This window comes from Cetorhinus maximus, chromosome 11, assembly GCF_964194155.1.
Source record: "Cetorhinus maximus chromosome 11, sCetMax3.hap1.1, whole genome shotgun sequence".
Taxonomy (NCBI): Eukaryota; Metazoa; Chordata; class Chondrichthyes; order Lamniformes; family Cetorhinidae; genus Cetorhinus; species Cetorhinus maximus.
The window spans coordinates 2346738-2363870 of record NC_135889.1 but is presented as its reverse complement, the minus strand read 5'-3'; the positions used below and the strand labels follow the sequence as shown (position 1 = coordinate 2363870).

Below are 17133 nucleotides of genomic sequence, written 5' to 3'. Positions count from 1 at the left end.
GAGGGGAGCAAGTTGAGCTGAATGAAGAGAGTTGTAGAGAGACAACGCTTGGTTGGCTATTTGATGACAAACATGTAATCATATAATTCAGATATCTTCATGAGTGAGGAACCGGTTAAACAAAAGCTGGTGCCACCTGGTCACTGGGTGGAGGGCGTGTTATTTTTCAAAAGTTGGGGTTGAGGTACTTTTTTTGGGTGGTGTAACATTCTGCATCCCTAGAATCTGAGCTTATTGTGGCCTCATTCATTTTGGCCTGTTAGAAAGTGACTTTCATTAAGTTATAGACAAGAGCCGGAGACCAGTGTCTGAACCAAGAATGAGTTCAACACGCAGTCAAACACTTGACGATTTATTAAACATGAAGCGAACCAGAATATTCAAGAATGGCCAACATCGAGATTACATAAGATGCAGTTAGAGAAGAATAACATTTAAGCTCAGTGCTCCAGATATCTCTCTTCATTGACCCTGGCCTCACATTATATCACTTCCCCCATCATCTCTTTTTGTTTTGCATTAAGTGTCAATAACTCAACGTACCAAAGACTCAGGCTCCACAGCAGGACCTCAGGTCATGACATAAACTACCTTATTTATTTGCTTGTACAGAAAAGAATAAAAGTATAATGACCTGGACTTTACAGTTGTAATGAGGGCAAAACTGTCAGCGTTCATTAACATTGCTCTCTGAGACTGACGGTCAGTCAGTCCACTTTTGGAGTCCACGCGTACACTGTTAAACTTGAAACTCAGAGGTTGCTGTCAGTAATTCTACGCTTCCCCATAGGACGCACTGTCAAAGTTCCCACAGATTGCAATCAATTAGAAATCACTGAACTGACAAGAACTTGCTCTTTTATGCTATTAGTCTCACTGTAAAAGCTATTGAAGTAGTTACGCCCTGTTAAGTGAGGTGTTACTGGGTTTTTAACAGCATGCTAACTTGATAATTGCTGCTGATAAACCTCTCTAGCCCTGAAAAAGCTAGTTCTATATTTGTGGAATGTCACGTTTTTCCGTTATGAGAAAAAAAAATTCTACACGTTTTTAAAATAAATTTCTCCCATGATATTTCAGCTACTACTTTAGTCCCACGTGCATGTGTCCCAATTATTTATTTTTCTGTCCGTACAATTTACTTAAAAGTGAAGGGAATTCATTGCAGTTTACTTCCTGATTTGCTGTGTGTAAAAATATTTCGAACACGGTTGGCTGTTTACCCTGCTTTATGACGTTACTGTTGCTGGATGCCTAGAGATCCCTTTGACATGACGCCAAGTTCAGTCTAACTTCAGGAAAGGGCAAATTGGCACGATGGAGATCACCTGATCTTTGCGGGCAGCTTTCTTTGAGGCCAGTGGCAGGCTTTGTCACCACCGCTGAGCGCAAAGTCCGAGCCACCAACGTGCCCAGGAAATGATTCGAACTATCCAGAGCCATTTCCAATGAAGACAGTTAGAGCCTAACAGGTATAAGAATGGAAGAATAGGTCCAGGGCATTGTACAGATGGTGCCTTTCACCACGGGCAGAACATTGTGCTTGTTGGGCAGGTGCCCGACCCAAACGAGCGTAAAATAACGCGCGGTGATGTGGGGCGAGCGTCCTGATGCCATCGTGCACTCGTGCAACATTTCGGCTGGCAGCCGCGCACAGGAGTCGGGCAGTGCGCCCACCGACAGTTAGCAGCCTATTAAGGCCCTTAACCAATTCGTTGTTTGGAATTCTTGGCTGCCCGTCCAGCCGTTGGGTTGGCGGGCAGGCAAAAAAGACCACGTGGCCTTCGTATTTTTGGCGAAACCCCATCTAGGGGGCGGGGCGAGGTTTCGACCAGTGATTTTCTAAAAAAAATAAAAACTTTTTGCGCTCACATTTTACGTGGTCCTGGCTCATGTGGCCGTGAGGGGACGTGTTTGCATTCTTTTCAAATTCTTCATTTCTATTGATGAAAATCTTCAGCTCTCTGAGGCAGCTCTGTGCCTCAGGGAGTTTTTAAATGCATGTGCCCAACCACGCATGCGCAGACTTCAGCGCTTGTGCTCCTCCCGCCCCCCACCCCGGCAGCGCTAAGCGTTTCACGCTGGATGGCCGTTAATTGTCCGGCCAGCGTGAAAGCCATCTCGGGGCCCGACCTCTCCCAGGCCCACCACAGCCGCCCGACGAGGACAAAACTCTGCCTGCCCGCCAGCTTTTTTTAAGTGTTAAGATTTTAACTGTCGAACTAAAAATTAAAGCTCGGCAAGTGGTTATTTTGCAAAAAAAAAAAAATTAGATTTCTTAACTATTTCCAAATCTTAGCTCTACTCTTTTGAAACTCTGATTTGCTTTCATCTTCCTGGCCCTCAGCAACTCCACATGTAACCTGCTGCTGCGAATGAGTCTGTTCTGAGCTGGAAGAGGTGAATAGTCACAGCACTTTGGCTGCATTGTGCATGTTTTGAGGCACAGTGCCACGAGACGGTTAGAGAGATGGGAACAGAGTATATCACCTCAGAAGCTTCTAAGTGCAAAATATATTAGCATGGATAAAGGATTGGCTAACTGACAGGAAACAGAGATTCAGGACAAACTGGATCATTTTCAGATTGGCAAACTGTAACTAGCGGAGTGCCACAGGGATCAGTGCTGGGGCCTCCATTATTCACCATCCATGTTAACGGCTTGGATGAAGGGACCCACTGTACCGTAGCCAAATTTACTGTCAGAACCAAGGTAGAAAAGCAAGTTTTGAGGAGGGCGCAGAGCCTGCAGAGGGACATAGGCAGGTTAAGTGAGTGGGCAAAAACTTGGCAGGTGGAGAGTAATGTGGGAAAATGCGAGGTTGTGCACTTTAGTGAGAAGAATAGAAAAGCAGGATGTTATTTAAATAGAAACTGCAGAATGTTGCAGCGCAGAGGGACCTGGGTGTCATTGTACACGGGTCACCAAAAGCACGCAGGTACAGCAAGTAATTAGAAAGGCAAAGGGAATGTCAGCCTTTATTGCAAGGAGGGTGGGATATACAAATAGGAAGGTCTTGCTATAACCATACAGGGCCTTGGTGAGATCACATCTAAAGTACTGTGTACAGTCTTGGTTTTCTTATTTAAGGAGAGTACTCCTGCATTGGCAGCAGTTCAGGGAAGGTTCACTAGTTTGATTCCCAAGATGATGGGGTTGTTTTATGGGGAAAGATTGAGCAGGCTGGGCCTATACTCATTAGCGTTTAGAAGAATGAGAGGTGATCTTATTGAAACGTGTAATATCCTGAGGGGGCTTTTAACGGGATAGATGCTGGGATGATGTTTCCCTTTGTGGAGGAGTCTAGAACTGGGGAACACAGCTGCAGAGTAAGGGCTCTCCTATTTAAGACTGAATTTCTTCTCTGAGGGTCGTTTATCTGTGGAATTCTCTTCCCCAGAGAACGGTGGGGGCTGGATCATTGAATATGAGTTGGATGGATTTTTGTTCTACAGTGGAGTCGAGGGTTATGGGGAACAGGCAGGAAAGTGGAACTGAGGCCACGGTCAGCTCTGCCATGTTCCTACTAAATAGCAGAGCAGGCACAAGGGGCCGAATGGCCTACTCCTGCTCCTATTTCTTATGTTTTTAACTTAAACAATCTTCCGTCAACCAAACTCAGTACAACTGAATTTTGTTTTAGCCATGGTTTGTGCAACATTGACGTGTGATAATGGTGAGCTTGCTGCACCTTTTGAAAATAATCCATTTGTCTAATGCTTTGAGGTTCCTGTCTAATAGTAGCACCTTACTCTTAAGTACAGCCTTACAAAGGGATTGATTGCATAAGGTTGCACTTTGCCTTGAAGAGCATGTTCGTCACGCCAAGTACATGCCGATGTTTTCCTGACTGCTGAGAATAGTGACAAACCTTGCCATGTCCTACCATCCATGCTGTCAGCCCACACAAGACAAATGAGTGTTCCCCCCCCATGTTATACGTGCTTCTACCTAGAGCTGCTACTGTTCCCATTTCTGTGAACTAAACTGGAGCTTTTCTTGTCTGTTATTTAGCAGCTCAGCTTCAATACGACTGAACCTAAATTATCTGTGAGCAAGGGGAAAGTAAATAATTTTTATCAGGTTATTGACCAGGATTTTGCAGTGAGAATAATTGTGAGGATGTCCAGGCTCACCAATATTAAGGAGTGAATTGAACAACAACTTCCGGCCTCCACACATGCGCAACTGAACACGGGAATCAATAAGTTGTTCATTTTCCCCTGACCCTTCTCAAGTTTCACTCCAACAGTATCTGGAAGAAAGATTTGGCGTTCAAACAGACCGAAGCTGTGCCAACTAAACATGTCAGAACAAGTTAGGGTGGCCCATTCACATGTACGTGAATTTTTAACTGCGTGTTAAATCCTAATTACTGCCAAACAACCTCTGGCCCTGAAAATTAACATTTACAAACGTGGAGTCTCATTCCTCCAGAAGTTAATTGTTGCTGGAGTTTTTTTAAAAAAAAATTTATTTTTTACGTTCTCTTTCTGTGTCTTTTCTCTCTCCCTCTCTCTCTCTCTCTCTGAATCCTATTGTTCTTTCCTTCCCTATTTCACTTTCTGTGCATGATTTTACAATAAATTAAATGTTCTGATTTATATTTTCTGGTTTAGACTCTGTGTGGCTCAGGAAGAATTCTTCAAGCTTAGGACAAGATTTATAGGGCTACAGGAAAAGGCAGGGGACTGGGACCTGCTGAATTTGCTCTCACAGGTGGCTGGCATGGACACGACGGGCCGAATGGCCTCCTCCAGTGCTGTCACCACCCCTGTTGCTTGCCCTGCTCACACATGCCCCGGCTCTCCTGTGGAGAATGCTGCACTGTTTTAACTGTATTGCTGTGTAAAAGCCGCCAGTAACTCTGGGGGCAGCTGTCAGCGCAGTTAATAGCAGGTGCCATGTGTTCAGTATTGACCGCAAAATCCTGCCCATTGACTTTGTCATGTAACTCAGTCAGATTCTTTTCACAAGGTTGTTATTTCCTTACAGTCCCAAGTCACAATCTTGATACAACTCCGACTATACGCAAATAGTTATGTTACTCACTTAAAAATCATTCTTTTTGAAGGAACTCTTAAAAGCATTTATCAGTGTAAACTGAGCAAAACATGATCCCCTGCGGGGATTTTCAGCTTGAGCCCAGCGTGAAGGTGAGGTCACCGGTGTGCCAGCGACCCCTCTGCCCAAAGCCAGGGCCAGCGAGGCAGAACTGTTTTCAACCTCGGGCCCCGTTCGCATTTTACCAGCAACCAGATGGGAGTTCCCTGCTCCCCCACTCAGCGGGAAGTCAGGACGCTCCTGTGTGTGTGGATGGACAGCCGATGGTGGAGGGGAGGGGGAGGGGAATGGATCAAGGGGTGCCGGAACAGACACAGAGCCTTCCAGAAACACAAAACCGACCCCTCCCAGCAGCTCCTTTTGGAACCAGTACCCACTACAGTGCATGCTTCACTCATTCGTACATTAAAATTCATAGCAGAGTTCTACAAATAGCCTAGAGACCAAACAAAGAAAAGTTGGCATTCCCACAGCACCTTTCAGGGCCACTGGACATTTCAAACTGTTTTTACAGCCAATTAAGTGCTTTTTGAAGTGTAGTTACTGTTGAATTGGAGGGAGCACGGTACCAATTTTGGCTCCCACAAACAGTACTGTGATGATCGGATAACCTGTTTTGTGAAGTTGATGGAGGGGAAAGTATTGGCTAGGGCCATGGGGAGAGCTGCCCCGCTCTCCTTCGAAACAGTGTCATGGGATCTTTTACATCCGTCTGAACATCAGGCAGATGAGGCCTTGTTTTAACATCTCACCTGAGAATCAGCATGTCCAACCGTACAGCACTCCCTCCACACTGCACTGGAGCCTGTCTGCCTTGATTTTTGTGCCCTAGCCCCGGAGTGGGACTTGAGACTGGGAACTTGCGATTCAAAGGTGAGAGTGCTACTCGCTGAGCTGTGGCTGACCATTGACACTTCGGGCCCGGACTTACATATTTGAACACGATCTTGCCTGCTTTGTCTGCAGCTCGAGTGCCCCATTTAAAGACCTGCCTGAAATGAGTGGCTGGCAGTTGTACATAGGTGCTGTCTTTCATATTTTATAAAATGTGTCTGTCCCTTTGTCAGGCCCACAATACACAAACATTTGTAACTACTTTCACTTGGTACTACATGATGTCTCTGTTGATGTACGTATAGGAACCACATTATAAAAATCTAAACCTGTACCATATACGATGGCCCATGTACTTGTGAGGGGACAAACCAACATTTCCTCTTGGGATGATGGTCCCTTTAAGAGCTAGGTTTCCCTGAAAGGGAATTTATAGTAAAGCGCCTGGTTTCCAGTAAGTGACCATGTGTCCAGGTTGTCTTGGAGGGTTTAGACCAAGAAGAGAAAATATCTGTCAAAGTTCAGTTGAAATTTTGTGTGTTGGCAGAAGAGAGTAAAACTCTTGTTAACTGAAGGTCTCTTAACAGTGAGTTGAACTTCTGGGCCAGCCAAGCTGAGAGGAAGAGAGCATTTTAGATGCAAAGCTCCAGAGCTTAAGAATATTCGCACTAGGAGAGTTCTAACTTGAGGTGGCTATGCTTAAGACACTAGAGACACCTGTGTTGAACGGGGAGTTTACAACCGAGGACAGTTGGGGGAGATTTAAAGGGAAAACCTTGCTGGAAATAAGCGGAAGGCCCAAGAAATCTCAGCCTGGATCTTCACAAGCAGTTCTCAGGCTAAGCAGTTAATCTTCCAGATTTTGATAAGTATCTGACTTGAGTTTTGGGCGTAAGTCTAATGGATATAGAAAGAAAGTGGGTGTAAGTATGGAGTTCAAACAAAGAGTTTTAGGGCAGAGGATGAATAGATGAAGGAGGATGTGCTTGGAGGAGGGGGGACCAAAGAGAAGCTGATGAGGAGAAAGTAGAAGGAGAGAGGGAGATGAGGAAAATCGGGAAAAGAAAACCGAGAAGGATGCAGGGATTGAGAAAGAGAGGAAGGAATTGAGGGTGAGGGAATGGTTCAGGGGAGCAGGAAACTTGCCCCACTGGATCCTGAGCTCCCTAGACACACCCAAACAGGAGCCTGCCTTTTGTAAAAGGTTATCGCAGCGTCTTGCCAGCTGATGGTGAAAACCTGGAGCAAAAATCCACACGCGTTTATCACACCATCGATGCATGTAGTAATGTTTCATAAAATTACTCCAGACCCTCCCCACATTTGCTGAGATATTAAAGCCTCTGCAATTTAAATAAATCTACACAGCCCAGCAAATGAGGTAGGAATGAGGAAGCAAGCTGCACTGCACATCTGGAAACAATGTTTTATGATGTTGCACCATTTAGGAAGGAAGGAAGGGCTGCTGAACTGTGGGGCTGAGGACAGCCGTGAGGTAAACCAGGGATTGACGAAACATCACCTGTACAGAGACTCTGCTCCCAGCACGACACGCGTTAATATTTTGGAAGTATCTGGAGATCGCTGCTTCATGTGAACTGGCTGGTGGGCCTGTGGCGAGTACTGCAAACAGGGAGCAAGCAACAATGCTGCCTTCTCTGTACGTCAGGCCTGTGTATTGCCGGCCTTAGAATAACGGTAGCCAGCTGCTACATTTCCGATATTGCTATTGCTATCCTCAGCAGTGTTCATTGATCAACAAGAATTAAGATGGTTTTGCGCAGTATCAGGAAAGCATTGCATTGGCAGCTGGTAGCTCGCTGTATTGAAATGCCTGTTAGAGAAACGCATTTGGATCTGCATTGGTGGCAGTGGAGTGGAGCTGTTCTTTGTGCATTAGATGCAAAGAAAACATCAAGCCTTTCGTCTTGACCCTGTTTATCACTTCCCTACACCTGAGGCTCCGAGGAGATTGTTTCCCCTCGGCTACGGAGAATCAGATGTCTGGGAGTGGGTCGGCCAGCCGAATACATATTCTTTATAAAGATTTTGGATTTGGTTAGCAAAGAGTAGTGATAGGAGCCTCAAATGGAATCATGGTCCTAAAGGGTTAAAGTTTGAATAGTGCTAGACTCTGTCCCGTCTCTGAGACTAAATTTGAACCTTTTTCTCTCTCAGCCCATCTGTTTATTTTAAAAATAGATAAAGATCTCAATGAAATTATAATGGTGTTTATAACAGCTGTAAGTGATGCTGAAATGATTTTTATTAGAGATGCTATTGTTGTAGGCAGCTTTGCACAGCATTGTAATAAAGGGAACTGCTCGAGTATTTTCCAACACTCAACCCCATTGAAGCCTGAGTCACATGTTCCAGCATTTGGAATTAGATCTGACTATCAGTTTCTGCTTTCCTTCATGTCTATTGATGAAATAGGGAGAAATATTTTAAAACCCCAACGCCTTCAGTTTCTTTCTCTCCCCACTTCTCTCCTCCATCCTGTCTGCCACTTTATTGCCTGAGCCTTTCTTCAGTATAATCTGTGCGGCGTTTCCATCTCTCACCCTTCCTGATGTTAGAAACAAAGTTGGTTATGGGCCCACCTTCTCTTTCCTGTGTATTAGTGTAAAATTCCCGAGAATAGGATTCCCCAGGGATGCTGTTTTTAGGAGCCAGGAAAGCGAATACCAAACACCAAACAAAGTAAGACCTGAGCTCTAATCGATCTTTACTGAAAAAGCAAAATACCATACGACATTCAAGGCACCATTGGTTTGGAAATACAGCCCTGTGCATGTGGTGATTGACACTGTGCATCCCAAAGCGCCTACACCAGCTGTATACCTCTGAACTCAAAATAACCAGCAAGAAAAAAACTGGAAGAATAGAACCATTGTTAAAATTTGGAAGGAGGATTGAAATGAGAGTCTTGTATTTTAACGTTTTATTTGATCAGAAGGTTTTAGTAACACTAATGGGGTAAATTTGAGCTCAGTACCTGACATAGTGGTACTCGCTGAATCATTACAGCCAATGTTCAGTACGCTCCCATCACCATCCCTGGGGATGTTCTGCTGACCAGACAGACCCACCAGAGACACTGGCACCGAGGTATGCAGTTGGAGAGAGGGGAACTTACCTGGCAGTCCTCAAAATTGACGCCAGACCTCAAGAAGTCTCATGGCATCAGGTCAAACATGAGCAACAAAAGCTTCTGCTGGTTACTGCTTACTGCCTCCCACTCAACTGATCAATCAGTGCCCCCCCCCTCTTTGAACAACACTTGGAAGCAGCACCGAGGATGGCGAGGGCACTGAGTGTACTCTGGGTGGGGACTTCAGTGCCCTGTACCCAGAGCGTCTCAGTAGCACCAACACTGGCCAAGTTCTGAAGGACGTATCTGCCAAGCTGGGCCTGTGGCTGGTGGTTAGGATTTCCCACCCTCCCGGAATGGTCAGGATTCCCCCCCCAGAATCAGTTTCAACATCCTGGTGGCCAGACAAAGCATTCCAGAGCACGTCAGCTCCTGGCAGCGGCAGCCAGGGCCGGCTGCCAGCCAATCACAGCCCACGCTCGGCAAGATCTGACCATCCAAGCAACCAATCGCAGCCCACGCTCAGCAAGATCTGACCATCCAAACAGCCAATCGCAGCCCACACTCAGCAAGATCTGACCATCCAAACAGCCAATCACAGCCCACGCTCGGGAATGATCTGACCATCCAAACAGCCAATCGCAGCCCACGCTCGGCAAGATCTGACCATCCAAACAGCCAATCACAGCCCACGCTCGGGCATGATCTGACCATCCAAACAGCCAATCACAGCCCACGCTCGGGCAAGATCTGACCATCCAAACAGCCAATCGCAGCCCACGCTCAGCAAGATCTGACCATCCAAACAGCCAGGACCGGCTGCCAGCCAATCGCAGCCCACGCTCGGGCACGATCTGACCATCCAAACAGCCAATCGCAGCCCACGCTCGGCAAGATCTGACCATCCAAACAGCCAATCGCAGCCCATGCTCGGGCACAATCTAACCATCCAAACAGCCAATCGCAACCCACGCTCGGGCACAATCTAACCTTCCAAACAGCCAATCGCAGCCCACGCTCGGGCACGATCTAACATCCAAACAGCCAATCACAGCCCACGCTCGGCAAGATCTGACCATCCAAACAGCCAATCGCAGCCCACGCTCAGGCACGATCTGACCATCCAAACGGCCAATCGCAGCCCACGCTCGGGCATGATCTAACCATCCAAACAGCCAATCGCAGCCCACGCTCGGGCACGATCTAACCATCCAAACAGCCAATCGCAGCCCACGCTCGGGCACGATCTGACCATCCAAACAGCCAATCACAGCCCACGCTCGGCAAGATCTGACCATCCAAACAGCTAATCGCAGCCCACGCTCGGGCACGATCTAACCGTCCAAACAGCCAATCGCAGCCCACGCTCAGCAAGATCTGACCATCCAAACAGCCAATCACAACCCATGCACGGGCAAGATCGGACCATCCAAACAGCCAATCGCAGCCCACGCTCGGGCACGATCTAACCATCCAAACAGCCAATCGCAGCCCACGCTCAGGCACGATCTGACCATCCAAACAGCCAATCGCAGCCCACGCTCAGGCACGATCTGACCATCCAAACAGCCAATCACAGCCCACGCTCAGCAAGATCTGACCATCCAAACAGCCAATCACAGCTCACGCTCAGCAAGATCTGACCATCCAAACAGCCAATCACAGCCCACGCTCGTGCACGATCTGACCTTGCTTACATCAGGGACAGGCTGTCGGCCAATGACAGCCTGCGTTCAGTTACCAGATGACATTCCCGATGTCCGGCACCGCCTCCCCCAACCACAGAACAGCCTGACTCGGCATCGGTGGAGTCCATTGGCCAGAAACGGCCTACAGATCACACGAGTACTCCAATCAGCTGAAGGCGATGCCACGCGGGCTGCAGAGCTGGAGAAAAGGGCATGGAGTATGAGCCAAGGTTAGACTTGGCTTAGACTGACCAGATGCTGCTATAGTGATTTGTTTTTTATTCATTTGTGAGATGTGGGCTTTGCTGGCTGGGCCAGCATTTATTGCCCATCCCTAGTTGCCCTTGAGAAGGTGGTGGTGAGCTGCCTTCTTGAACCACTGCAGTCCATGTGGTGTAGGTACACCCACAGTGCTGTTAGGGAGAGAGTTCCAGGATTTTGACCCAGTGACAATGAAGGAACGGCCGATATATTTCCAAGTCAGGATAGTGAGTGACTTGGAGGGGAACTTCCAGGTGGTGGTGTTCCCATCTATCTGCTGCCCTTGTCCTTCTAGGTGTTAGTGGTGGTGTGTTTGGAAGATGCTGTCGAAGGAGCCTTGGTGAATTCCTGCAGTGTATCTTGTAGACAGTACACACTGCTGCTACTGTGCATAGGTGGTGGAGGGAGTGAATGTTTGTGGGTGTGGTGCCAATCAAGCGGTTTATTTATTGGTGTTATTAATATTAATTAGTGTTGAATTGAATTGAATTGGTGTCCCCCCAAGTGCGATGGGCAGGAGAAGTAATTGTTCAGACTCGGTTGGGGAATTTAGTGGAGATACACTCATTCCCTATCGCTCAGTGTCACAGTGAATCGGTATTCACCGTTAACAGAAAGAGCCAATGTGACTCGAGACCAGGTGACCAGTGTGAGGGAGAAGCTGGATGGAGCAGAGCCTGTCGCTGCTTTCCACTGTGGCTTTGCAGCTGCCAATCTCATATTCATTACATTGAGCTATATAAAATACACAGCACAGAAAGAGGCCGTTTGGCCCATCTAGTCTGTGCCGTGACGTCACTTCTGCCGACGATTCCCAGAATGTGTCCACCTAGAGTTGGGAACCCTACAGTGGTAAGGAATCAACCCTGGTTCTATGGAGAGTGCAGGAGGGCATGCCAGGAGCAGCACCAGGCATACCGAAAAATGAGGTGGCAACCTGGTGAAGCTACAGCACTGGACTAAACTGTTAAACAATGTAAGCAGCAAGTGATAGACAGAGCTAATAGATCTCACAACCAACAGATCATTTCAAAAGTGTGGAGTCCTGCTACATCCATTGGTGGACAGTTAAGCAGCTAATTGAAGGACGAGGAGGCTCCATTCTCAATGATGGTGGAGCCCAGTATGACATCTTCAGCCAGAAGTGCCAAGTGGATGATCCATCTCGGCCTCCTCTGGAGGTCCCCAGCATCACAGATGCCAGTCTTCAGCCAATTCGATTCACTCCACATGATATCAGGAAACAGCTGAAGGCACTGGACACTGCAAAGGCTATGGGCCCTGACAATATTCCGGCAATAGTACTGAAGACTTGTGCTCCAGAACTTGCCGCGCCCTTAGCCAAGCTGTTCCAGTACAGCTACAACACTGGCATCTACCCGGCAATGTGGAAAATTGCCCAGGTATGTCCTGTACACAAAAAGCAGGACAAATCCAACCCGGCCAATTACCACCCCATCAATCTACTCTTGATCGTCAGTAAAATGTTGGAAAGGATCATCGACAGTGCTTGTTTGGGTTTTGAAATGTAGCCAGTCTGATTGACACCTCTGGCTTTCCATAGTAATTCCATGAGGCAGCCTCTGGAAGCAGACACCTTAAGATCAGTTCAATAAAGGTTCTCACTGAATACACACTGAAGAAATACAGCTAACCTCATACATGAAACAGTGCTATCAAGCGGCACTTGCTTAGTTATAATCTGCTCACTGATGCCCAGTTTGGGTTCCACCAGGGTCACTCAGCTCCTGACCTCATTACAGCCTTGGTTCAAACATGGACAAAAGAGCTGAACTCCCGAGGTGAGGTGAGAGTGACTGCCCTTGACATCAAGGCAGCATTTGACCAAGTGTGGCATCAAGGAGCCCGAGCAAAACTGGAGTCAATGGGAATCAGGGGGAATACTCTCCGCTAGTTGGAATCATACCTAGCACAAAGGAAGATGGTTGTGGTTGTTGGAGGTCAATCATCTCAACTCCAGGACATCACTGCAGGAGTTCCTCAGGGTAGTGTCCTCAGCCCAACCATTTTCAGCTGCTTCATCAATGCCCTTCCTTCCATCATAAGATCAGAAGTGGAGATGTTCACTGATGATTGCACAATGTTCAGCACCATTCATGACTCCTCAGACACTGAAGTACTCTAGGCCCATGTCATGCAGCAAGAATTGAACAACATTCAACCTTGGGCTGATAAGTAGCCAGTAACATTTGTGCCGGACAAGTGCCAGGCAACATCTCCAACAGGAGAGGACCAACCCACTTCCTGTTGATAAGTCACGGTGGGAGATGGTGGTGTAGGTGGTAATGCCACTGGACTGGCAATTCAGAGGCCCTGGGGACATGGGCTCAAATCCCACCACAGCAGTTGGTGGAATTTAAATTCAATTGATAAATCTGGTATATAAAGCTAGACTCAGTGATGGTAACCATGACAACTATCATCGATTGTCATAAAAACCCATCTGGTTTGCTGAGGGAAGGAAATCTGCCGTCCTTACCCGGTCTGGGCCTACATGTGACTCCAGACCCACAGCAACGTGGTTGACTCTTAAATACCCTCTGAAATGGCCGAGCAAGACACTCAGTTCGTGGGCAATTAGGGATGGGCAACAAATGCTGCTATATAAAATACACAGCACAGAAAGAGGCCGTTTGGCCCATCTAGCCTTGCCAGCAATGCCCATGTTCAATCACCTACCTTCAGCGTAGAATCACAGAATGGCCAGTCAGCCCATTGTGCCTGTGCCAGCTCCCTGTAAGTTAGTTTTGCTCCTCACCCTTTCCCCTTTGCCCTCCAAATCTTTTCTCTGCAGATGCTTATCCAATCTCCTTTTGAAAGCCGCAATTGAATCTGCCTCCACAACCCTCTCAGTGCATTTAGATCCTAACCACACGCTGTGGGGGAAAAAATATGTTTTCCTTCATGTTGTCACTAGTGCTTTTTCCTCTGCCTCTTGACCTTTCTGCCGGTGGGAGTAGTTTTACCTGACCCGCTCTCTCCAGAACCCTCATGATTTTGAATACATCTATCAAATCTCCTCTCAGCCTTCTCTTACGGAGAGCAACCTCGGTTTGTCCAATCTATCCATGTAATTTATTCTCCTGATTCTTTTCTACATGCTCTCCAACACCTCCACATTCTTCGCAAAGTCTGGTGCCCAGAACTGGATGCAATACTCCAGTTGTGACTGAACCAGAGCTTTATAAAGGCTCACCGTAACTCCCCTGCTTTTGTACTCTATGCCTCGATAAAACTCAGGACCCCGTAGGCTTTATGAAGCACCTTTTCAATCTGTTCTGCCCCCCTTTATTGTAAGTCACCTCTCCTCATTCTCCGTACCAAAATGTATCACTTCAGGCTTCTCTGCGTTAAATTTCATCTGCCACTTGTCAGTCCATCTCTTGAAGCCTGTCACCATCCTCCCCACAGTTCACAATATTTCCAAGTCTTGTGTCATGGCAAATTTTGAAGTTATGATTTTTGCTAACCAAGTTTAGGTTATTCATGCATATCAAGCAAAGCAGTAGTCCCAGTACTGGCACCTGGGGGACCCCACTATTTACCTTCCTCCAACTTGAAAAACAACTGTTCATCACTATTCTCTAGTTCGTACCACACAAGCAGCTTTGTATCCATGCTGCCACTGTCCCTGTAGGGGATTACCATCTACCAGACACTGGATTGGACTAGCCATATAAGAGCTATAAGAGCAGGTCAGAGGCTTGGAATCCTGCAGTGAGTAACTCGCCTCCTGACTCCCCAAAGCCTGCCCACCATCTACAAGGCACAAGTCAGGAGTGTGATGGAATACTCTACACTTGCCTGGATGAGTGCAGCTCCCACAACACTCAAGAAGCTTGTCACCATCCAGGACAAAGCAACCCACTTGATTGGCACCCCATCCACAAACATTCACTCCCTCCACCACCGACACATAGTAGCAGCAGTGTGTGTACCATCGACAAGATGCACTGCAGGAATTCACCAAGGTTCCTTCGACAACACCTTCCAGACCCACGACCACTACCATCTCGTAGGAAAAGGGCAGCAGACATATGGGAACACCACCACCTGGAAGTTCCCCTCCAAGCCACTCACCATCCTGACTTGGAAATATATCGCCGTTCGTTCACTGTCGCTGGGTCAAAATCCTGGAACTCCCTCCCTAACAGCACTGTGGGTGTACCTACACCACATGGACTGCAGCGGCTCAAGAAGGCAGCTCACCACCACCTTCTCAAGGGCAATTAGAGATGGGCAATAAATGCTGGCCCAGCCAGCGACACCCACATCCATGAATAAAAGAATACACAATTCGTACTTGAGAAGCATGTCCCAGTTTTTTAAGAGTTTAAATTTGCTAAGGTTGGATGTTCCTTTACTGCAGTTAGTAAAGATTAAGATTAATCAGACTGTTTTTATTTAACTTCACGCCAATGGGATGTAATAATACTCAAGTGTTGTTGAATGTTTTAGTGTCCATTGGAGATTTTAAACTGGTGTAAGGATATTGGACAGGATAAATGCTTCTGCTTCCCACACCTGCCATAACCAAGTAACAGCAGCAAACACTGTATTTGACAAACAATCTGCCTGGAAATCTCTGTCAATATAGTCACTGCTCGGAATGATGCTTCCATGGGGAACAGTGTGAAAATAATGAGTGTTCTGCTTCTTTATTAGTCCAGGAATCATGAAGTGGAAAGGCTCTAATAGACGCTTACAGCCTACATGCTGCATTAGAGTAAATATCAACTGTCAATATTTTTAATTTAAACTTAAAAGAGAAGATTTTTCACTTCTTTTAACTTACTGTTGGAGTTTGAATACTGAATAAAATTAACATCAAACCCTGTAAAATTGGTAACGTTGACAAGTAGCCACATTATCCAGCACAAAGGCCCAGGATTGGAGAGATCAGTCACAACAGCCCGAATTCATCAAGGGCATGGAGACTGCAGAGATAATACACGGGCTGTTCAAACCTCTCACTGCCGTCAGCACACGCACACACACACACACACACACACACACACACACACTGACCTCACACTGCCGTCAGCGCACACACACACACACACACACACTGCCGTCAGCACACACACACACACACACACACACTGCCGTCAGCGCACACACACACACACACACACACACACACACTGACCTCACACTGCCGTCAGCACACACACGCACACACACACAAACCTCACCCTGCCGTCAGCACACACACACACACACACACACACACACTGCCGTCAGCACACACACACACACTCTGACCTCACACTGCCGTCAGCACACACACGCACACACACACAAACCTCACCCTGCCGTCAGCACACACACACACACACACACACTGCCGTCAGCACACACACACACTGACCTCACACTGCCGTCAGCACACACACGCACACACACACAAACCTCACCCTGCCGTCAGCACACACACACACACACGCGCACTGACATCACACTGCCGTCAACACACACACACACTGACCTCACACTGCCGTCAGCACACACACACACACACACACACACACACAAACCTCACCCTGCCGTCAGCACACACACACACACACACACACACACGCGCACTGACATCACACTGCCGTCAGCACACACACACACACTGACCTCACACTGCCGTCAACACACACACACACACACACACACACTGACCTCACACTGCCATCAGCACACACACACACACACACACACACACTGACCTCACACTGCCGTCAGCACACACACACACACACACACACTGACCTCACACTGCCGTCAGCACACACACACACACACACACTGACCTCTCACTGCCGTCAGCACACACACACACACACACACTGACCTCACACTGCCGTCAGCACACACACACACACACACACACTGACCTCACACTGCCGTCAGCGCGCGCACACACACACACACACACACACACACACACACACACACTGACCTCTCACTGCCGTCAGCACACACACACACACACACACAGACCTCACACTGCCGTCAGCACACACACACACACACACACACACTGACCTCACACTGCCGTCAGCACACAAACACACTGCCGTCAGCACACACACACACACTGACCTCTCACTGCCGTCAGCACACACACACACACACACACACACTGACCTCACACTGCCGTCAGCACACACACACACAGA

At 47.6% G+C, this 17133-nt stretch overlaps 1 protein-coding gene across 2 annotated transcripts in view; it reads left to right on the top strand.

The window, feature by feature from the left end:
• The window catches only part of vps8 (VPS8 subunit of CORVET complex), a 570202-nt gene that overhangs the window by 415660 nt on the left and 137409 nt on the right, over positions 1-17133 (top strand). The gene's annotated exons all lie outside the window — the stretch shown is intronic.